The sequence below is a fragment of the Onychomys torridus genome, chromosome 7 (assembly GCF_903995425.1).
Source record: "Onychomys torridus chromosome 7, mOncTor1.1, whole genome shotgun sequence".
Lineage (NCBI taxonomy): Eukaryota > Metazoa > Chordata > Mammalia > Rodentia > Cricetidae > Onychomys > Onychomys torridus.
In genome coordinates this window covers 34,767,006-34,790,776 of record NC_050449.1, presented here as the reverse complement: position 1 = coordinate 34,790,776, position 23,771 = coordinate 34,767,006, and the positions used below count along the sequence as shown (strand labels likewise).

Sequence of the window (23,771 nt, the reverse complement as noted above, 5' to 3'; positions counted from 1 at the left end):
TTCGGACTTTCCTGGACCCTTCTCCCTGGGCCAGACGCCTAGCTGTTCTCCATTCAAGCCATCCTGCTCTTTTGTGGAGCATTACGAATTCTAAGCAGGACTCTCCTACCTTTGCCAGGGACATTATTCTTCTCTCCAAGTAGCCGTAGGGCTTCAGAGCTTCTCTGGTCGTCTGCCCTTGTCTGGAGACAACACAATGGCAGGTGGCTGGAATGGCCTGGTGGCATCCGGAATGAGAGATGTAGCCATCTGGAGGAGAAGGATTTGGCCATGAGAATAGTTTAAGACTAATTTTCAAATCTGTTCTTTGAATGAGTAACATAAAGGTTTTTTTTAAGCCTTCAGATTCCCTGCCTTACATAATCTGTGTAAGGCAATTCTGGGGACATTTCAACTCTAAGGAGAAATGAACATTAAATCTTGAAATCCTTCACATCCCTTCTCTCAGGGTCCTTTCTTCTCCTTCAGGTCATTCTCTCATTTCTGTTTATATGCACAAATTAAACAATTTCCTCTCTAACTCCTCTTAGCTTCATTCAGAAACTGCATTGATCGACTTTCCTGGAAAAGATGCTGTGAGAGTGTTTGTTCATCACTGAGATTGTAGGAGCCTTAAAAGACTAAAAAAGGCCGACCGGAGTGATGTTGTTAATACATGGAGAAATATCTGCATGGGATGGAGACTCTGGACCCCACCTGCAACGGTCTCAATCATTTCGAGGCAGAACAAAGAGGCATCTGCAGGCATCAAAGATACTGAATCAGTCACAAAGCCAGACAGTCTCAGGCGGCCCTTTGACAGCTCCGGTGAAACCAGGTCAAAGGCATCTGACTGGCTCAGTAGACAGAGGAAATCAATAATGCTAAAGAGTGGTGTCTGGAGCAGAAAACAATCATAGCAGACAGATAAAATGGTCTCTGTGCTCAGGGTTCCTGATAGAAGCCCTAACAACTGCCAGCTTGACATTAACACTCTGATATCTCTCCATGAGAGGAGAAAATGAAGAAGAGAGGCGGGAACAGCAATGGCAGGTACCATGGAAGATCATGTAGGAGAAGTCCCAAACAGGTCAGTGCCCATCAGGCCAATTCAAGAAGAAAACAAACACTGTCAGGCTTACTATGCAAGAGTGCAAATCTGGGTTCGGATCCCCAGAACCCATGTAAAGCTGGGCACAACAACATGTGTCTATAATCCTGGTGCTTCTCTGGGGAAATGAGAGGCAGAAGCAGGTTCGCCCAAAGATTTAAGGACAGCTATCCTGGTATACAGGGTGGCAAACCATGGGAGACCCTGTCTTAACCAAGGAAGAAGATAAGACCTACACCTGAAGTTGTCCTCTGGCCTCCGCCAGTGTGCCATGGCATGTCTATACCCATACTCACACTAACATACACAGATCTCTATCACACACAAAGGAAAATAGGAATAAATAGAAGAAGAGGAGGAGGATGAAAGAGAAGAGGAAGAGAAAGAAGGATGAGGAAGAAGAGGGGGAGGCAGAAGACACTGTAGGTCTTCAAAATCACTGGAGATAAACAATAGCTTAACCTCAAAGGAGATTTTTTTAAGTAGCTAAAAGTGAAATTAACACTAGAAGAAAACAGAAAGCTAATTTAGTTTGAAACATCGTTAGTTTAAATGACACGAGCCTCATGTACTTTACATAAAAGGAAACAGAGGCTTAAAAAGTTATTTTCCCAATATCCTAAGATCATAAACGATAACTCCAAGACTGAAGATCTGCATCCACCACAAAAGCCAGACAATCATACTCCTCCAAGACTTGTTCCTATAGTCTTCCAGCCTTTCTCTGGAGATCACTGATGGGCCTCAGCATCTCTAGATCCATAAGAACATATGTCTTCAAGGCAGTTGAGCTTTCTAGGAATAGGGTAGATGGTAGAGATTTGAGCGTAGTCATATGGTCTACCTCACTTGGCTAATCCTACTTAGAGAAAAGAAGGCTGTTAAATTAAAGCAATAAACCAGTGGATTGTAGTAGGAATCACTTACTCTCCCTCCTTACTATTTAGAATGCAAATGATATAGAGGGCATACAGTGCTTGTCAATGCATAAATTCCATATGAAGATCCTGCTTGCAGAGCTCTTCTTCCTTTCAAACAGGTAAAATGGCATGAGCCCACACTATCCTCTTGACCCATTTCACGAATGTTTCCCCAGTGGTAACAACAGAAAAAAATTATAAATGGCCAATATTTATCTTGTTTTATTGAAGTTCGAAAGTTAATCATGCATTTTATGAAAGAAGCTGAGATGCAGAACAAGCCCATAACTGAGGCGCTGCTTGCCTCCCTTTAACTGGCAGAGCTAGATCAGTTTTCCTACCTGGTTATGTATGGATCCAGGGCCATGCATGTGGGATTTTCAAAGTCAACTGTCTTCTGCACTCTGCTTTGGTCATCTTCAATGACTTGTGCCCCCGCACCACCTCTGGTTTGACATTGTAAAGTTCAGCAGCCATAATGTAATATAGTATAAGAGGTCAAGATTAAACTGTGCTGAAATAAAAGTATATTCTAGAACAGTGGCTCTCAATCTTTCTAACACTGCACCCCTTTAATACAGTACCTTATGTTGTGATGACCCCCAACCATAAAATTATTTTCATTGCTACTTCATAACTATAATTTTGCTACTATTATGAATCATAATGTAAACATCTATATTTTCCAATGGTCTTGGGTGGCCCCTCTGAAAGGATGGTCTGACCCCCCAAGGGGTTGCTGCCCGCAGGTTGGGAATTGCTGTTGTAGAAATGTTCATGCTTTGCACACACCCTTAAGCTCATTTTGCTTTCTTCTGTGCTTTTCGTTTGAAGTTAGAATAGAGAAATGCTTTCCTGACTACACAAGAGCTTGAGTTGGTGAGTTCCAGAGTTCTAGAGGAAGAGTTATGATCTAAGATTTCTGGAATCAATGAAAAAAATCGTATGCCAAAGGGAGATGGCTAATTAGGAAGGGGTCTGAGATGAGACTACTTCTTCGATCTTTGGGGAAAGTAGGTGAAGGGAGGAGACAGAGAACAGACCTACGAGTCTCCCAAGATGAAATAGAATCCTGCCTCTGCCTCTCGGGAATGTAAGGAAGTCATTTTTACTTCACTGGACTGCCTTTCTTTCGTTCTCTTCACTTCCCCACCCTCCCTTCCTTCCTTCTTTCCTCCCCAGCTCCTCTCTCTACCCCGCCTCTCTTTTTCTTCTTGTAATGCTAGGTGTCAAACTGAAGGTTTTACAAGTGCTAGGCCAGTGCTCTACCACTGAGCTCCATCCCCAGCCCTTTGCAGCTTTAACATAAAGATGATGCTCCCACCCTCAAAACGCTGTGAGGGTCTTGAGATGATGTTCACTATATTAAGCATCACTCCTGACACATCTACATTCTCAGTGAGGCTTACTTTCTTCCTCAGCCCCTCTGACAGCACTCCATAGATGCTCTATTTATGCTGGAATGGGATGGAGAAAGAATTTGCACAGTGCTGAATAGCCAAGGGGAGAGTCTATTAAGGAAGGAAGGAAACATCAATTCTTTACATTCTTATTTTCTGCACCTTTAATTATCTGAAATAAGAGGCAATTTATAGCTAGGCTGTTTATAACCCTGGATGCTCTGGCGTCCATGGCTGGGATGTTGTCATTTCAAACAAAGAATGCCTGAGATCTGTAAGACCAGATGATTGCTTTATTGCTGTGTGTTGTGTTGTATAACAGATCTTCATATTCTGTTCATCAGAGTTGCTCAAAACTGCCCAGGTCCCACAGATGGCCTCTGCTTTCATACTGCCCTACTTTCCCTGAATTTCTGCATCTCCAGAGCCATTACAGCCTTCTGACTCTCTCACACTTACCCTATTATGCTATTATCTTGTACCCAGCACTAGCTGTTTATGTTTTCTACTTTATGCCAAGAGCTTAACTTCCCCATTGGTGTCATCGGTCTGCTCATTGTTTGTGCAGTTTACTGGGAAAGGGGAGGTGTGGAGATCTGCGTATGTACATAATGTCAGAGGAGACATAATGCAGAGCTTCTCAGTGAGGACCAAGCCTCCTCATGAGAAGCTGCAGACAGGCGAAGCAGCTTAACTAAAACCGTTAAAAAACCAGCCTTTCCAGTGTCCTTAGAGCTGGCAATAGATGCGATCCAGCCTGAGATGGGTAATCATCAGTGAACAGAGATATCAATACTATGATCTCTCCCATTTAAAAAAAATTAATTAAAAAAAAAAACTCATTTGGGATATGGCTTGATCTGTAAAGTACCTGCTAGGCAAGTACAAGAGGACAGTTCTGAATCCTAGTGCATGTGTGTGTGTGTGTGTGCGCACACACACACACACACACGCACACACACACACACAAAACAAACACCCAGGCATGGTAACACACATCTGGAACCCAACCACCAAGAAGAGAAAGACGGAAGGGTCCCCAGAGCTCTCTAACCATGGTTTATCTAAACCGTTGAGCTCTGAGTTTAGTGAGAGAAACTGTTTCAAAATACAGTGGAAAGCAACAGAAGAAGACACCTGATATGAGTGTGCATGTTCATCTGTAACCTGCATACACACTCATACATATACACACACAGACACACACATACGTACACATACGAGTATCTTTGTAGTATGTGGCATCAAAACCCACAGCCTCTACAGACGGGTCTGCTTGCACTCATATTGAATCAGATGGAAGTCAAGGTAGTTTAGATTTAGCTCCTGGCTTGCAGTGCATCTTGATTTGCAAGCCCTGAGTCTCCAACACTGGAGCTCTTCTACCCTCTATCACTCAGTGCCTTCAAGTTCACCTCCCTCCTCTATGAAAATGAACTAACCCTCCTGTTTTACACAGGTTTAGAAAAGAGAAAGAAAATACACAAAAGCTTGTAACATCATAGCTGATCCACACCCAGGGCAACCAGTACTGCATGCCCCCACTTCTTTCTTCAAGACTGAACTTGGCCATCAACCTATCAACTGCAGTGGTTTATTTAATTGCATAGTCAAGTCAGTGGCCTGTCTTTACAAGCGTCCATGAGGCTGGACTCATGCTGTCTTAGCTCAGGAACCTAAGGTCAGTGAATGTTAGTAGACGTAGGAGAAAGTGGAATTTGAAACTTGCACCACGCTTATGCGTTCGCAGTAAGCTCACTGTTGTTTTAATTAAAAACTCTAAGCTGCACACACACCAATTACCATTAATAATGATCTATGTCTGAGTACAAAAAAGTTGGGGTGGAGGCATTAAGAGAAAGAGAAAAGGGCAACAAGAAAGAAGACAAACTCCAAGATACCCCATGCCAAACAGCAACCTGCTGCTGCCTACCTGAACCGAAATGCTCACATCAGCTTAGCCACTAACTTCTCTGAAAGATAATGAAGAAAAGAGATGTGCTTTGGGGAAATAGAGAAGGACTGTCCCCTTGCACAGCTAGGCTGAGATGATTCAGTCCTCTGACATGTTCAGATGGCCCTTGTCACCATCTCACTCAAGTGAAGAAACAGATGGAAGGTCAGTGTGTGTCTCTTCTGGAGTGGTGAGCTGGTCTTAATGAGTATTATTGTTTCCTGAGCACCTATTACCTGGCCATAGCCCAGTAGCAGCCTAAAAACCAATTCAGATCAGCTTAGCCCCAGTGCGATCAAGTCTGAGCCACGCATGGTAAAGTTTGAATCGGATGCCTATTTTGTAGGATGCAACAAGCAAGCCGCCTTAAAAGGAAGGAAAAGGGCACTGGCCTCCATTCTGGGAGGGACAGTGTCTTGACCTCTCCTCAAAGGAAGTCTTATGTGCAGACCCAGGTGCTGTTGAGGGGGGGGTAGAGGGGCAAAGGGAGATAAAAGGCTTTCTGGAGGCCCTCTGACCCCAGCCCTCCCACGGGAAATGAGCAAGGAGGCTGCTGGCTGGCAGACAAGCAGGTGTGCCCTTAAGAAGCCATGGAGATTAGCTGGGGCTTATCCAAACCTCTGCAGGAGGCAAATCTCTCCTGGCTCCCCCAGGAGACTTGAGCACTCAGTCTTCTGGCATCAAATAAACCAGATGCAGAATGGACGTCAACTTGGCCTTTTGTGAATCCAGAGACCCCTGAGAAGGCATCTGGACACCATCACACTCACCAGCACCCCAAGGAGAGTGAGCATTTGGAGAGATGTCAAGGGAAAGGAAAAGAGAGGAAAGAAAAAGCCGAAAGGCAGGATTCTAGACCAATGAAGCCTCATTCATGTGTATTTGGATCCTGGTCTCAGGAGCCATTGTTTGTTGCTCAAATCAGACCAAATGCAGTGTTCTACTGAGAGTAAGTGCCACCTGCTCTCCAGCAAGGATAAAACTCAGTGCTCAAAGGATTAGGACTCCTCTTTATCTAGGGGGAGGGGGGGTCCTAAAAGAAGGAAACAAATGAGCAACTTCAGCATCAAGAAGGAAGGAAAACAGGCCCCATCCACAGAGAACATGTCAGTCTGACGTAATATTCAAGTCCACTGATATGCAGGAAAGAGTATTAGCATTAGCCTTAGACTCAGCTGATGAACACCATCTATGCTGTGTGCAATATCAGCTGTGTGACCTTGAGTGAGTCACATAACCTCTCTGAGAATCAAGCATTCCATCCTAATGATGTCTCTCCATAAGACCATCTGAGCACTAATAATTTATATAAGCATCCATTGTAGTATCTGTCACTTAGGAAGAAAAAACAATCCCATCTCATTTTCCTCTCTCCTACAAAAGAAGGAAAACACAGTGTAAAAATGTTCTGCCTATCACATAAAAACACATGTAAAACAATACACAGAACCCTGTCCTTTCTCTGATGATGTTCTCAGTCTTACTATGTGATGGCCTAGTTGTCACCTCAGAAAGCCCCAGTGATTGCCATGGCAGAAGAAATCCAGGTCACATCTTGCACAGCTATCTGGGAGATAATACCTCTAGTTGCCTTTCAGATATGATTGCAAGTCACCATGGAAACACATGAGGTGTTTAGGGTTTGAGCATGAGCTAATAGCCATGGTCTTAGCTAACAGTGTAAGAGTGTTAGTAAATCTTCCATCACTAGGACAAAATATTTGACACAAGCCACTTTGATGGGTAAAGGAAGAGTTGTTTTGGCTCATGATTTCACTAGTGCCAGTTCTGGGTATTGGGCCTGTTGCTACAGAGTACATCATGACAGAGCCCTATGGCAGAAAATGGCAAAGAGATGGTCACAGTCTCAATATCTCCTCCAAAGACATATCCCCAATGATCTAACTTCCTTCCACTAGATCCTACTTCCTAAAGGGTCCACCTCTTCCCAATAAGACCACAGGTTGCCAGCCAAGCCGTCGGCACAGGGCTCTTTGGAGGACACTCAAGAAAGAAGCTATAACAGTAGTGACTTCTCTTGTTTTCAACTATCTGTGTCACTTAAATGTCTATGTCTAAGATAATTTGCTCTGGAGTGGCTGAAAGTTCAGTGGCCTCAATTCAATCGTAACAGCAAATAGAATAGTAGTTGTATTCTGCTTCCAACCTCCACCAGCCCTTATGGAGAAAGCAAGACTATAACTCAACACTGAGCCATTGACTTCTCTCTATGTAGCTTGCCATCACTCCTGGGGTAAGAAGGTTCCATTATATATAAATTGTGTTGAGTCTTAGCTTTGTTCTTCCAGAGGTGGTTGAATGTGGACTCTTTTTAAGCTTGATCTATTACCAGTGCCGAGGTTCCTGTGATTTTAGAAATGGAAGGAAGTGCATACTCGAATCTTCCTCTCTTGCTTTATATAGAAAATGGAGGGAAGTTCAAAGAAGTGAAGAACTTCTCCAAGGTCATGAGACTGATGAAGCCAACACTCCACTCAGTGCTTCCCTTCGCTAGTGATGCAGGCAGGCTTTTAGGCACATGTGCAGATGGAAGAGACAGTCTTCCTGCACAGGTGTTGCCATCACCACAGAACTGAGCGCACAGGCCCCATGATAAAGGGACTCGGAGCCAGGTGCTACAATAGTAGAGGGATCATCACAAATACCCAAACAGCCCATTAAAGCATCCCTGAGGGAAGTAAATAAATAACATAGAAAAATTATCCTTTTAATTCAGAGATTTCTTTGGGGTCCTCAAAGGTGGTTAAATTTTGTAAAACTACTGTAATTATTATAAAGATGGGAAATTATCATGTGACTTAGCCTCATAATAGCTTGTAAAGGAGTTTTATTCTGCTATAATTTGCTGAGTGTGTGTCTCGGGTGCCAGATATATGCTCGGGGCTAGGGCTGCAATGTGTATCTGCAGCCTCTAAGCTCAAGAAGTTCATTGCCTGGGCCTGGGTTGGAAGGTGAAAACAGATGTGTCACAGGGCAGACAGAAGACCTAAGATTATCCAACCTTTAGACAAGGGGAAACTTCCTGGTGATGCATTTGGAATGGTGTCTTATATATAACCCCCAAAGCACAGACAACCAAGAAAACACTCAATAAACTGGACTACATCAAAGCTTCTCTGTGTATAACAGGATAAGAGCAACAAAATGGGAAAGACAACTTGCTGGATGGAAAACTAGATAATGGATCTGATAAGAGACCTGAAATACAGAAGGGATTGTCACGTTTGTCTACAAATAAACAAGCCAATTCCAAGATGGACACGGGGCTTGACTAGACAGCTCTCTAAAGATAACAAAAGACTGACACATGCCTGAAATATTCAGCATCATGGGACATTTATGAAATGCAGGTCATCTAGGTCTTATGGTGAAAGCCTGCAATCCCAGATACTTGGAAAGACTGAGGTAAGAAGACCCCAAACTTCAGGCCTTCCGGGGTTGCTTAGCGAGACTGTCTCAAAAGAAGAGGAACCAAAGAAGGCTGAGTCTAGATCTCAGCAGTAGAGTGCTTGCTTAGCATGTGTGAGGCCCTCAATTCAATCACTACCAGCACTGGGAGAAGGGAGGGAGGGAGGGAGGGTTGAATGGAGGGAGATCAAATATACAATGTGATCCCACTCTACCCCATTAGGATATCTACATTAAAAACAGAAGACAGCAAATAAGAAGTATTGATGAGACTATCAAAAAAAAAGTGGAATCTCTAAGTGGGTATGAAACGGTGCAGCTACTATGTAAATCAGGGGTAGAACTCCACAAATTAAAGATACAAGAACTGTTCATTCCTTCAATTCCATTTCTGGATATTTACCCAAAAGAAGTGAGATTGGGAAGTCAAGAGAATAACTGTGCACCCATGTTCACAGCAGAGTTATTCTCACCAATGAAAGAAGTGGAAGAAACCACATGTGCAGGGACAGGTGAGTGGAGATTTGGGACATGATATATAAGCAAAAGAAAATATCATTCAGCCTTAAAAAGTGTAAAAAAACAAAAAAAAAAAAAAAAAAAAAAAAAAACACCCAACGGCGGGCACATATTACGGCATGGATGGACCTGAAGGCCATATGCTGAGTGACAATGAAGCAACCAACAGATAAGTGATCCACTAAGATGAGATCTATAAGTCAGTTCAAACTCACAGGGACAGAGAGTAGAAGGGTTGGCTGTCAAAGCCTGGGAAAAGAGACTGGAGAGAGGAATTATTGTTTAATAGCCACAAGTCAGTTTGCAGATGAGAAAGGCTCAGTGGGTGGCTAGTGGGGACAGTAGCTCAATGACATGGAGGCATTTAACATGACTATACTTTTCATTTCAAAATAGACAAGATCGTAACTTTTGTAGGAATGAACACACACATTAGAACTATTATCATCAGTAACCTCAATGGAAGACAACATAGATCTCCAGAGAGCAGACAGTGCTGTAAGGATTCACACTGAAGACACAGGGAAACCCTCTCAACAAAGAAATCTCAAGTCAATATGGATCTAGAGAGACAAAGCAGAGGATAAGGTGTTTACTCATAACCATGAGACCTGAGCTCAAATCCTCAATGCCCACACAAAAGGCGAGTGCCATGGCAGGTGTCTGTCATCCCAGCAGTTCTGGGGCAGGCAGAGATAGGTAGACATTCCCCATAGATTACTGAGTACCAGTGTAGCCAAATTAATGAGCTCTAGGCTGAGTGAAGGCACACTGTTTCAAAGAACAAGGCAGAGAGTATGACCTCTATGCATACACAAACATATAAACATGCATACAACACACACACACACACACACACACACACACACACACACAAAGACACACAGAGGCAAGCACACATGCATGCACAAACACCAATGTGAAATTATGCTATACTATGCAAAGAAAAGAAGCCATACTGAAGAGTGTTGACTGAGATCCTGGGAGTCTTCTCTAAAGACCAAGGTTCTGTCTGGAGTTTAAGAAACCAATAGTGTTAAATTTCCTCACTTAGAGAAGCCATTTTAAATGCCCTTTCATATAGCATAGACACATTAGAACAGACACACATGTTATCTGTCATTGAGTTTTGCTTCCTGTCTCCTGGAAGAGCCTTGAGGAACAAGGTCAACACTGAAGCTGTTTGGTTTTGAAAACAAACATTAACTTGCTGGAAAAACACTCACCAATTTGTTTGCACCTAAGAGCTACTGCGGGTCTCTGTTGTTCAGCAGGTTCAAAAAGATGAGGCCTGATGTGGGACTCACTAAGAGTGAACATAAGAAAGTTGAGTTACCTCAAGGAGGGGTACAATGACTTCACCAAGGTCCATGTATGTCATCTCATGCATCAGTGCCCTTAACAACCTGTTCGTTGTCCCCAGTGTTTAACAAACTCCCTTGTGTGTCTTCCTTATGCCAGATGCAGCCCCTGCACTCTAGAATTCTACATCCTGGAATATGAGAAAGGGTTATTACTGAAAACTTTTCAAGGCCACAACATAGGCAACATTTTGGGTTGGTGTGCCTGTAGTAATGGAAAAACTCATTTCTCCCTGTACACTACTGCCAGATGAGACAGGGAAAACTGATGGAAAAGAGGAGCAAATCAGGTACCCCACGCCCACCCCCACCCACTGTATGCACTTCACTCGCTGAGATGGTTGTTTTCAACCCGTGTTCCCTGATGCCTGGTCTCTGGACTTGGTTGTAGCCCAAAGCTGGGTCTGAGATCATAGGCTCCCATTCCTGTTCATACTGTGAGCCTCCCAAAGGAGCATTCCTCATCCCCTGGCTTCAGAGGACACAACCCTTCCTTTGATCAGGAAGGCAAGCAGCCCAACAATGTCCATGGCAAAGGCGGTCAGCACACCAGCACCCTGGCTGCAAGGCTGGATGTATTGTCTTCAAGAATTAAAAATGACATATCACAATGATTACACGGCTCTGACAGACCTCATGGCCTGACATGCCAGTTCAGTCTAAATCACAGACTGATTCAGACACCCAAACAAATTAACACATGTTTCCTGATGATATAAAATTGTGTATGTGTGTGTTCATACCACTATACCACTGCATCACCAATTAAATATTTATCAGGCTTCCACTGACCTATGAAAACCATCACCCACCAGCCCTCAGAGCATCACGGCTGGCTGGTTTTAAAAGCTAGCTTGCAGCCATGGTCAGTGGAACACATTAAACCTTCTCTGTGAAAGGCTCTTGCTATCTTTTGAACTGGATCCACACCCGGGCTGAATGAAGCTTTTAGAACCAGTGAGAACCAGATGGCCCTCCAAGATCATTTTTGAATGTTTGGATCTGAGTCATTTGTATGCAGAAGGCTTCACAAACTAGCAATCTGGGTGGCAGCTCCAGGCTGAGTCCAGCTTTCCAGACAGCCCATCTTTGCCTACAATTCAGAAGACAATATTGTAAGGTTCCACAAAAATATTACAGCATTTATCTATATGTGTAGCATCAAATACATGAAGTGTCCCCATCAGGCTGTCGTTTCTACAGGCGCTCTCACAACTCCTCCTTCTCCCTCCTCCTCCCCCACACCACTTCTTTTCCTTGTCTCCATTCCACCTATAATTTTTTTTAGCCCAGGCACAGAGCCAGCTTTGTGAACCAGCCAGCAGAGGGTACTACATTACTGGTGCAATAATCCAAACCACAACAAATACTGAGCTGAGAAGATTTAGATTAATTAAAATGGGCTCCACTCGGGTTGTGTTCTGGGAGTTCCTCATTTGCAAAGGGAAGGCTGTGGCATGGAAGAGACAAAAATGAAACAGATTCCACAAAGCCTGCTCATCTGAGAGGAAAGGCTCGGGTCTTCGTCTGATAGCAGGAGGCCAAGGGGTGGAACAAACCTTGGCGGTTCCAAAGTGGGACGAGAACCAAATTAAGGGGTAAGCTTAAAAGCCTCTGGGAACTTACTGTAGACAAAGGTAAACTTACAATCACACAATATCAGCTCATGGATATTTATTGAAATCTTACTTACAGTCGCTCTGAGCTGGAAGCAATTAAAATGTCCTGTAATTCGTTAATGGAAGACCAAGTGCAATATTGTTATACAATGGAATATCACTGAGCTATATAGGCAAATAAATTCTAGATGGATATTATGTTTCAAGCCTGTAATCCCAACACTCAAGATGCTGAGGCAAGGGATCAACCTGAGTTCAAGACCAATGTGGGTGATGTAGTAAGGGTCTCTCCAAATGAAATAAGTTATTGACACATCCAGCAACATGGATGAGTCTAAAAGACAATGTATTGAGGAGGAGAAGAAGAAGCCATATACTATCTCTCCAAAAAATGTTATATTCTCAGAATTCCATTAATATGCTATTCTCACAAATCTGAGGTTGTGGGGACAGGGCGTGGCAGAGGTATACAACTACAAAGCAATGATGTGGGGAAAATGTCTTGGAAGGACAAGTGTTCTACACTCTGCTCTGGGCAACAAATCTAAACATGAGTAAAAACCATCAAACCATACACCAAGGAATATACATTTTATGATATGCTTATTTTAGAACTAACATTTTTCATCAAAAAAACTTAACGTGTGTTTAAATGACTGCTACAAGAACAAAGAGGACCTGAGGACAGGCAAGATAAACAGATACTTAGTGAAGTCTGGGGTCAAGGGAAGGGAGCTGTTAGCTCAGTATAGAATGCTTATCTGCCCGGCCAATGCAAGCACCTGTTTTGCACCCCTAGCATTGAAAGCTAGGTAATGGTGTGGGTAAAGTGCATCTCTAATGTGATAGGCAAAACATCAAGGCCAGAGAGTGGAACTGAATCCAAATAGAACAGGTTAACCAGAACCAGGTGAGATGAGGCTTCCCATGGCCAATTGCTAGATAAATTACGTAGTTGGGATTCACTGACTAGCAGCTCAGGCTGAAGGGACCAGATGAGCCATTTGGTCCCACATGGTGGTGACGGAGCAAGGAGGCCACTGTGGCCAACAGTCACTATTGGTACAATGCCAGTGTCTGCCCAGCCTTAGAACCAACATGCGTGAGAAGGTGGGTCAGCCTTCAGGGATTTCTCTCCCTGGCTTGCTGGTAAGAAAGGCTCATTAGCTTTGGACAGGAACTCAGGAGAGAGGGCAAGTAGCCAGAAAATGCTAGAATAATCCTCTCACAGCAGACAAGGAGCCTGTGAATGCAGAATAATATAGAGCTTGTGAGACAAGTTAGGTCTCATTCCCAGACCCTTGTTGTTATGTCTAACAGTTGATCTGTTATCTAACTTGGGATAGCGTTTCTTCTTACCTGTCCTAAGAGGAAGATACTCTATTTTACATGTATAAAGAACAAGTGATCCCCCTGTACCCCAGTGGCATCCACATTAAGTTCACCACGTCCCTCCACCTTTTAGTACTTGTTGGGATCGGTGTTAGATGAATTGTTTATCAGTTCCTGCGTTGGCTTCTGCCACCAACCTTCTCTCAGTCAATGGTGAGAAGCTTGACTAAAAAAGTAGTCCAGGGTTTTTTGCCTATCAAATCTCATCCAATGCCTATGTATGGTGTTTATTTCCATCTACCTCTGGAGAGCTCAGAGGAGGGAGGACTGTCTTATACCTCATGTATGTGGATTTCTCATATCCCACAATATGTGAGAACAGTCCTGTTTGAGAAGCTGAGATCTGGGTATAGGTTCAGCTTTGCTTTTAGTTCAGCTTTGCTTTTAGTTCTGTATGAGACTTTTGGTCTCTTTCTTTTTCTCTTCATTTCCTCTACAAAGGGAGCTGGTTAGGTCAGAAGACCTTCAGCGGGACTCTCAAATTTGACATTTTTTCACTTCTGTGTTTAATCCTAAGCCTAAGTGGGAAGTCATTAAGTTGATGCACTGAAGAATTGACAATTTCAGTTTAATTCAAGAGTTCTGAGAGTCTCCTGTTTTCAGGATCCACACTAGCTAGAGGGAACTAAAATAATCAAGAAAAAAGAACAACCTTAAAATCTGTATGGTAGCACAAAGGGCCCCAGACAACCAAAGTAATGTGCTGTCCTGAGCAAAAAGAATATTTTTGGTGATATCATCACACTTGATTTCAAAATATTCTGTAGAGCTACAGTAGCAAAAACAGCATACATACATACATACATACATACACATACACACACACACACACACACACAGAGAGAGAGAGAGAGAGAGAGAGAGAGAGAGAGAGAGAGAGAGAGAACAGAATGAAGAACCCCAAATATAAACCAATGCAGCTGAAGCCACCTGATTTTTTACAAAGAAGCCAAGACACTGGAGACCAGACAGCCTCTGAAGCAAATGGTGCTGGGAAAACTAGATATCCACACACAGAATAATTAAATTTGATTCCTCTCTCTCATAGCCTACAAAACTCCAAATGGATCCACGATCTTAATGTAAGACCTGAAACTACAGGGAAAACGATTCTAGATACATACATAATCAAAGACTTTCTGAATGAAACTCTAGTTGCTCAGATACTAATGCCAACAACTGACAAGTGAGACCTCACAAAGCCACAAGGCTTCTGTACAGCAAAGGAAACAGTTAAATGAGTGAAGAGACACAATATGAAATTGACAATATGAATTGACACAATATGAATTGACAGCTATACATCTGACGGAAGATTAACATACAATCTACATAAAAAACTCAGAAAAACAAATAGTAGGAAATCATCACAGTCAACAAATGGGCTAATAAAACAAACAGATAGCTGTTTTATTTCCTTAAAAGAAAATAAAAATGGCCAATAACCATACAAAAATTGTTCAACCTCACTAAGCACCAGAGAAATGCAGATAAAACTGTACTCAGATTCTGTCTTACCACAGTCAGCGAGAAAGCAATTAACAACAAATGATGCTGGTAAAGGATTATAGACTAGTCCAGCCACTATGGACTTCATACATAGAGTTCCTATAAACAAACAAACAAAAAACAACTAAAAATACATCTACTGTTTGAACCAGCTATACCACTCCTGGGTGCTTACCCCCCCCACACACACACACAAAGATCCATCCCAAGTCAATATATTACAGATATTTGTATATCAATGCTAGTTGTTATACTACTCCCAACATATAAATTATGGGAAAGCATAGATGTCCAACAACAGAGGAATGGATAGAGAAAATGTGGTATCTATACAACATAAAGCTTGTTTTTAGCCATAAAGAAAAATCAAAGTCATATGCAGAACAAGTGGAGGCAACTGGAGACAATCACATTAGCTGAAGTAAGCCGTCTCCAGAGGACTAATACTGTATGTTTTCTCTCATTTGCGGTTCCGAGATTCCCTGCAGTCACATAAAAGCATGGGTGTATACGTTAAATGGAAGAAGTGAGATTAAGAGGACGAACTTGGGGATGAGAAAAGAGGATAGTGAGGAGTGGAGTGGGACGTATCTTCAACACACAACATGCTGATATGAAAACAACCATGTGCAACCATGCCACATTCAAGGAATTAGCATGGACCCAACCTTTAAGACACATCACATGACCAATCAGAACATGACCCTGGGTAAATGATTTGGCTTAAACTCTAGCATACTAACTGGAACCACTTGAGACTTTTATTTAATCTCTCAGAGCCCATTTCTTCTTCTAGAAATTGGGGGTGATGATGATGATAATGACTCTAGCTGTAAGTAAGGGATAAATGGCAAAGTACTTAGTTTTATTATCCAGTCACTTGTATCATTATTTTGCCCTTTGAAAGTATTTGCCACCTTTTTACCATTTATCACCATCTTAAGCCAGTGCTGTGAGATGTAAATCAAGTCCCCATCATCAACAACAACCTTTGCCCCCTCCACCATGCTCCCCAAATACCTCTCTGGTCAGCACAGCCCTCCATTGTGGCTTCCTGGTGCTGTTGCTGAAGCAGCTAGTTGCCACTTCTTCTGCTTCACAACAAACTCGTACATCCGTGCTTTCAATCCCTCCAGAACTCCAGCTTTTTATACTACAGTCTATCTTCCAAGACCGCAAATCCTTCACCTATCAAAGAGAGCCCAGAATTTTATGCAGACTCCCTGATTCTTCTCTTGGACTCATCTTGGTCATTTCAATGGAATATTTAGGTATCTATAATGTTTTCTCTCCACCATCCCACTTTTTCTGATTCTTGCTTATCTCTCAGATCCCATCTTTTCTTGCCTCCATCATCACACCCAACTTAAGCATCTTTGATAATATTATTCTAAAATCAAACTTGGAATGATATCTTAGCAAGCTTTTCCAAAATATCCTTGCCTGCCTCCTCATCACCTTCTCTCACATCTGAAACTTGAAAGAAGCCAGAGGACATGAACAGTTTGGATATTTTGTACTCTTCTCCTAGTGTTCTGAAACGCTGCCCACTCTTGGTGAAAAGCACTTCTTAATTTTCTCTTCTCCTGCCCTTTCCCTTCTCTCTTGCCAGGTCACTTTTTTTGTTTTTGTTTGTTGGTTGGTTGGTTGGTTGGTTGGTTGGTTGGTTGGTTGGTTGGTTGGTTTTTTATTTCTTTTGTTTTTTGAGACAGGGTTTTCTGTGTAGTTTTGGTGCCTGTCCTGGAACTCGCTCTGTAGACCAGGCTGGCCTCAATTCACAGAGATCCACCTGGCTCTGCCTCTGGAGTGCTGGGATTAAAGGAATGCACCACCAACGCCCACCCAGGTCACTTTTCAAAGCCTCCATTTCCTTCCATTTAGCACATACCTCAGCTAAACCAAAAGAGATCTTCTTCCCCTAAACACTTAACAGACTTCCACGAGCCCATGATTGGGATCTTGTTAGTCTGTCTTCTCAGAATTCCTTCCAGTTTTTATCACCTTCTCTCCTTGCTTGGGGAAAATACTTAACCTTCAGGGCTAAGATCCACTGATACCTCCCCTTGAAGCCTTACCAACTCCTGAAAGAATGAAATGAAAATTTAAAAATTAAGACAATAGTCCATGTTGGTTTTGTTGTTGTTGTTGCAGGAGATCATGTATTTGTTTTTAATTGAGACAAGGTGCCATTCTCAGCCATGGCTGACCCTGAATGCACTCACAGCAATCCTTCTGCCTCATTCTCCCTAGTGCTGATATTACAAAGGCAAGGTACCATGTCTGGCTTATATATTAGTCTTATAAAGGCTAAAGTATGTGGGAAAAGATTGATACTGTCTTGAGTGACTGCAGTAGTTGACCTTCATAACAAAAAGGCACTGGTACAAATGTAGAAAAGTCCAAAATTACTTGTTAAAAAAGGAGAGGGTCTGTCTCAGGATAGCAATACTGGGGAGAAAACATTCTGAGAAGTCACAGTACCTCTGGTGTCACTGGTGCTGATGTTCTTGTGTCCTACTTTATCAGTTTTACATGAGAGAAAACAAAAGCTTAATAACTAATACAGTATGTATTCCCTCATAAGTGGATATTAGCTATTGGGTAAAAGATAATCATGCAACAATCCACAGATCCAAAGAGGCTAGGTAAAAAGGAGGGTTCAAGGGGGACACATGGATCTCCCTAGGAAGGGGAAATAGAATAGATTTTGGTGGACTGGGGACAGATGGGGATGGGGAAAGGAGGGATGGGTGGAGGAAAGAATGGAGGGAGTGAGTACAGGGAGAGACGACTGGATTGGGGAGGGGGGCATTTGAAGGACAATGTGGAAACCTAGTGCAGTGGAAACTCCCTGGCATCTTCAAGGGTGACCCTAAGTGAACACTCAATAATGGGGGATACAGAGTCTGAACAGGTCATCTTCTGGAACCAGGCAAGCCTTCCAGTGGTGAGACTGAGACTCCAACCCAATCTGGGGTAATGGCAGCACAGAATTTGTGTGAGTGGTCAAACAAGGATTAGTCTAACTTGAGGCCTTTGCCATGAGAGGGAGCCCAAAGCTGACACCACCAGTAACTGGAAGCTAGCCTGCCCAGAGACACAGAGTAGAACCAAACATGACTGGAAAAAAGTCAATGAAATTATTCCTAATGATAACTGCTATATTCATAGATTGGTGCTTAGCCCAATTGTCATCAGAGAGGTTTCATCCAGCAACTGATGGAAACAGATGCAGAGACTCACAGTTAAACATTAGATGGAGCTCAGGGAACCCCTCAGAAGACAGGGAGGAAGGATTTTAGGAGCCAGAGGGGCAGAAGACACCAGGAGAACACAGCCCACAGAATCAACTAAGCAGGGCTCATAAGGGCTCCTAGAGACTGAAGCAGCAATCATGGAGCCTGCATGGGCCTGCCCTGTATATATGTTATGGTTGTGTAGCTTGGTTTTCTAGTGGGACTCCTAACAACAGGAGTAGTAGGTGTCTCTGATTCTTTTGTCAGCTCTTAGGACCCCTTTCTTCCTACAGGGTTGTCTTGTCCTGCCTTGATATGAAGGTTTGTGCCTAATCTTATTGTAACTTATTATGTATGCCCTATTCAGTTGATATCCTTGGGAGGCCTGCTCTTTTCTGAATGAAAACAGAGGAGGAGTGGATATGGAGGAGCAGGTGTGTTGAGGTGGGGTGTGGGGTCTGAGAGGAGTGGAGGGAGGGGAAACTGCAGTCGGGATGTATTGTAGGAGAGAAGAATAAAAAAATATTTAATGTGTATGAAGTACGCAAAGGTTGACCCTGTGCCAGGAAACTAGCAAGGAGTATCAATTGTTTTTTCAAAGTTTAATTTATGGTCTTTTACTGAATTGATCCACAGAAATTGTACATTTTCATAGGGTCTTGTGTGTATGTTAATATATGTTATATCATAATGTATGAATCAGAGTCTAAAGGTCTCCTTAAATACTTATCTTTCCTTTCCAAATTTTTTGAAAATTTTCAAGTTGTTTTGGAAACTTGAGCACATTCTGTTGTCTGTGGTTCCCCTACTGTGCATCAGGATACTAGAATGTATTTCTTCTTTCTAACTGGACCTCAGTTGAGTATGTGCTTCTTAAGAGCAGTCCCCGTCTAATCACACTAGCCATCCCACAGCAGCAACTAGACCTTGAACAATAGGTACACTGGGCCAAGAAGCTCCTGGCAAGCATGGGCTTAGTCTCAATTCATGACCCATCACCATACATTTCATAAGTATAGGTGTACACATGATCCTGTGTTTACATGTTGTAGGAGTACATGTGTACATGTCTCTGTATGTGTGGAGGCTTCAGGATGGCATTGAGTATCTTCCTCAATCACTCTGAAGCAGGCAAGGACACAGAACAGATTAGCAACATGGGACTCTACTTAGTTTGGGATATACAACACCTCCTTCTCCTAATGATATATTTGACAAGCTATGACCCTCTCCTGTATGTACTATGAACACACACTTCTCTCCTAACAATTTACTTCACAGCGTAGAATCCCCCACTGCATTGACACACCTCACAGACACTCTCCCAAAACAATGGAATGAGTTTCCACTTCCCTTACCAACCATCAAGTATGGACAGTTTCTATTCAAACACCCCCAGTTATATCTCAGATTAGGAGCAAGGAGGCCAATCTAGTTTGAACTAATTTGCGGTAGATATCTATTAAGGCAAATTCTGTCCTCTGGAATGAACTTTTAGAAAGAATTGCCCATTCTTCACTTTATACCTACACATAATTAGACATGCATGACTAAAGTCAGACTCATTATGGGAAGGGACATGTACAGTGAGGAAAAACTTACATAATCTAAACCTGTCAATCAAAACAGATAATCCCTTACACTATGCCCAAACCTTCTCTCTTTTGAACTCCATAAAAAGAGCTTCAATAACAACAGTCATCCTTGGGCAGTGTCCCACTCAGGTGGCCCACTGTCAATCGCGACAGAATATTCTGACCTATACTATCACTTTGCTTTTGAATGAAGTTTACTTGCTACTTTGCAGTCTGTCTGTGCCTTTATTATAATTCCTTTAAGAAGAGACCAAGAACCTTATAAAGCAGGTCCAACACTGACCGATGTTATCAACTCTCCATCTTGTTTTTGTTTGTTTTGGTTTTTGGTTGTTGCTGTTTGAAGCCCAACCTCTCACTGAACCCTTGGATCTGACTGGGCAACAAGCCCAGATATGTCCCTGTCTATCCTCCCAGTGATGGATTACAGGTGCATGCCACTATATCCGGAATTTTACACAGGGTTCCATCTCCCCAACCCTTGTGTGACTTAACTGTGGGTAAGACAGAACACCACTGAACCCCTAGTTTCTCTTTATGTATACAGGCAGTGGAGACTGTGAAGACGGATTAGATTATCATTGCCAAATGACTTTGCATGGTAATAATAGTTTTCCTTCAATAGACTGAATAGAATACATTTATCTCTAAGTTCTTAGCTTATGCTTAAACAGCCTGGCTTCACTGGCCAGTGATGCTGGCACTTCTATTGGGTACCATTTCCATTCTTCCTTGTCAGGGGCTGAGGTAAGGGTGGGACAGGAGGCTCCCAAGGGACGGAGGCTGGTAAGACAAACTGAAGAGAGGAGAGATACTGCAATGATGCTAACAATGTGAAGGACTATTCACTTGAGAGAGCCTTTTATACCCTACTACAAATTTCATTTTCAACGGTTCTGAAGCAACTAATTTCCATACCATCTCGTTTCTAGATCTGTGCCCAGAGACGTAGCTAGGGGAAGGATTTTCCCCAAATCCTCACTGCTTCTTTTATATACAAGTTCATACTAAAGCTATTGAGATAGCTCAGTAGATAGGAGCACCTGCCCCCAAGCTTGACCACCCAAGTTTGATCTCAGGAATCCACAAGGTGGAGGGAGAAAACCAACTCCTTTAAATTATACTCTGAACTCCACACATGTGCTATAGCATGCACATTCTCCACTCCTTAATAAATTAATAAAATATTTATTGTAAATATTTTATACTAAATGAATGCATACACATTATATAATATGCCTATATGCCATGGGCTGTTGTATTTTTGTCTCTTATCATATGCTAGAGTACTTGATACTTTACTTAACAAACCAATTGTCAGGATAGTATAATTATTTTCAAAGAAGTCCCAAAACTCTATAGGACTGTAGGCAATCTGTACACAAAGACTGTGGACCCTAGACTCTACCCTGAAAACAATTAAGAGTGAAAAAATCAAACTTCTCTCAAAGCACTAATCTCTAGATAACATCCTCATTTCTCACATTTGCTTACTTTTAAACTCAACTCTGCTGTGAGATGTTCTCTTATGTCAAATGTGTTGCTCTGATTGGTTAATAAATAAAATACTGATTGGCCAGTAGCCAGGCAGGAAGTATAGGCGGGACAAGCAGAGAAGAGAATTCTGGGAAGTGGAAGGCTGAGGCAGCGAGATACTGCCAGCTGCTGCCATGACAAGCAAGATGTAAGGTACCAGTAAGCCACAAGCCATGTGGCAACTTATAGACTAATAGGAATGTGTTAATTTAGGATATAAGAACTAGATAGCAAGAAGCCTGCCACGGCCATACAGTTTGTAAGTAATATAAGAGTCTGTGTGTTTATTTTATAAGTGGGCTACAGGACTGCTGAGGCTTGACAGGACCTGGAGAGAAGCTCTCAAGCTACACAACTCCTTGAACACAAAACACCACCTCCATGTGCCACCCCCTTGCTGAGCTGACAAATCACTGGGAATTTTCTATTTATATCCCCACTGTCACAAGGAGAGTATGCTATGGTGGTTGGTTAGCACTGATAGCCATGCTTTGTACTTCTATGACAACTAAGATCTCTACATCACAAATGCAGTTATGTGAACTTTGATCTGCAGAGCCTTCAGATCCTTTGATAGTGGAGGACTGGCCACTGTGCCTCCCCATTGGAAGAAAAAGAAAGAAATCTTACCAGTGCTAATATGAGATAAATCCAAAAGGTATTTCTGCTTCAGAATTGCACAGTCTTGGTAACAAACACATAGTTTTGAAAAAAGAAAATGTTTTCAACTAATCATGGGACTGGAAATTAGTTTATTAGTCATGGCTGTGCTCTGTCATTTTATCGGGTTCTTTACATCAGTATGAGGGCATTATCAGTAAGGAGTAATGAGGAACCACATTCTATATTCAGTGTTCATATACATGTGATCTATTATTTGATCCTGGGTAAGACATTGTCCCACAATGTCAAAAGTACTGTTTCAAAAAAAAAAAAAAGTACTGTTTCTTTTCTTTAAAAAAGATGTTTGTGGTTTACAGAGATGGACCAGTGGTTAAAAGTACTAACTGCTCTTGCAGAGTTTAGTTTCCAGAATCTATATCTGGTGGTTCACAACCATTTGTAACTCCAGTTCCAGAGGCTCTGACTTTGGCCTCTGTGGGCACATGCACTCATATGCAAACACATACATATACACTTACTTTAAAATAACAATAAATAAAAAATATAAATGTGTTTATAGCCTTATTAAGCCTCTCTGTGGGACTATTTTATAAAGGCTATGGGACTATGGGTGAAAGGTCTGTCCCAACCACGGACCAGGCAGGACACAGGAAAACTTCCAACTACACAGGTGAGAGGTCGGCATGTTTTCAAAGTCAGCTAGATGTGGTAGCATGCTCTTATAATCCCAGCATTTGAGAGGCTGAGGCAGGAGGATTGTCATAAGTAAAAGGGCAGCTTGGGCTATAGTGTGAGAACATATCTCAACAAATAAAAAGAAAACCAGAAGTTTTATGTCTACTGAAACAACTATAGAGATCTGGTGACATATATTGATTAACACATAAACTTGAAACCATACCTTTAGCACATTTTGGGATCAGTCTTGGACCAAACTCAGTTATTCTTTTCTAGTCATCCCAGAAGTTAAATATCTCTAGAGGGCACAAGCTAAAATAGGTTTCTTCTAGCTTTGTCCCCCTGGGCATGAGGACACCTTCAGCTCCATTGGGAAACTCAACTACTTGACAAAGAGCAAGGAGAACTTCCCATGGCTTCAATCCCACAGATTCAGGGATGTGAGCCCCTCTATGTGGCTTTTTGGGTATTTTAAATGGAAAGACAGCTCAACCTCACATTTTACCCATCTCAGATTTTACCAAAGGAGAGCTGACCAGAAAACTGGGATCCTTGATCCATTTCTCTCTGTCCAAAATGCTCTGAAGAAGCTGGGAGACCAACTCCAAACCTCTCCATCCCCAAAACTCACTTGAATAATTTTGACTTTTGAATCAACCCCAAATGACTGTTCAATAATTCAAAAATGATAGGATGCCAAAGATGTAGCTCAATGGTTTTTCCCTAGCATATTAAAGGCCTTGGGTGTTATCTCTAGCAATATTTTTAAAGCATTTTTTTAAATATCTGTAAGTACTATATCACAGGTAAATTATCCTTCCTCATAATGTCTGGTCTAAAGTGCAGCAGACAGACCCTGGAAATTAAACAGAGGCCTATCAAGGTGGCCGCAATTAAGCCACGATTAAT

The 23,771-nt window shown here is 42.3% G+C and overlaps 1 long non-coding RNA gene across 1 annotated transcript in view; it reads right to left on the bottom strand.

Annotated features, from left to right (window-relative positions):
- The window catches only part of LOC118587406, a 159,549-nt gene that overhangs the window by 131,794 nt on the left and 3,984 nt on the right, over positions 1-23,771 (bottom strand). Inside the window, exon 2 of the long non-coding RNA XR_004945456.1 lies at positions 110-249. This is a non-coding gene — a long non-coding RNA (uncharacterized LOC118587406). The remainder of the gene's footprint in view (positions 1-109; positions 250-23,771) is intronic.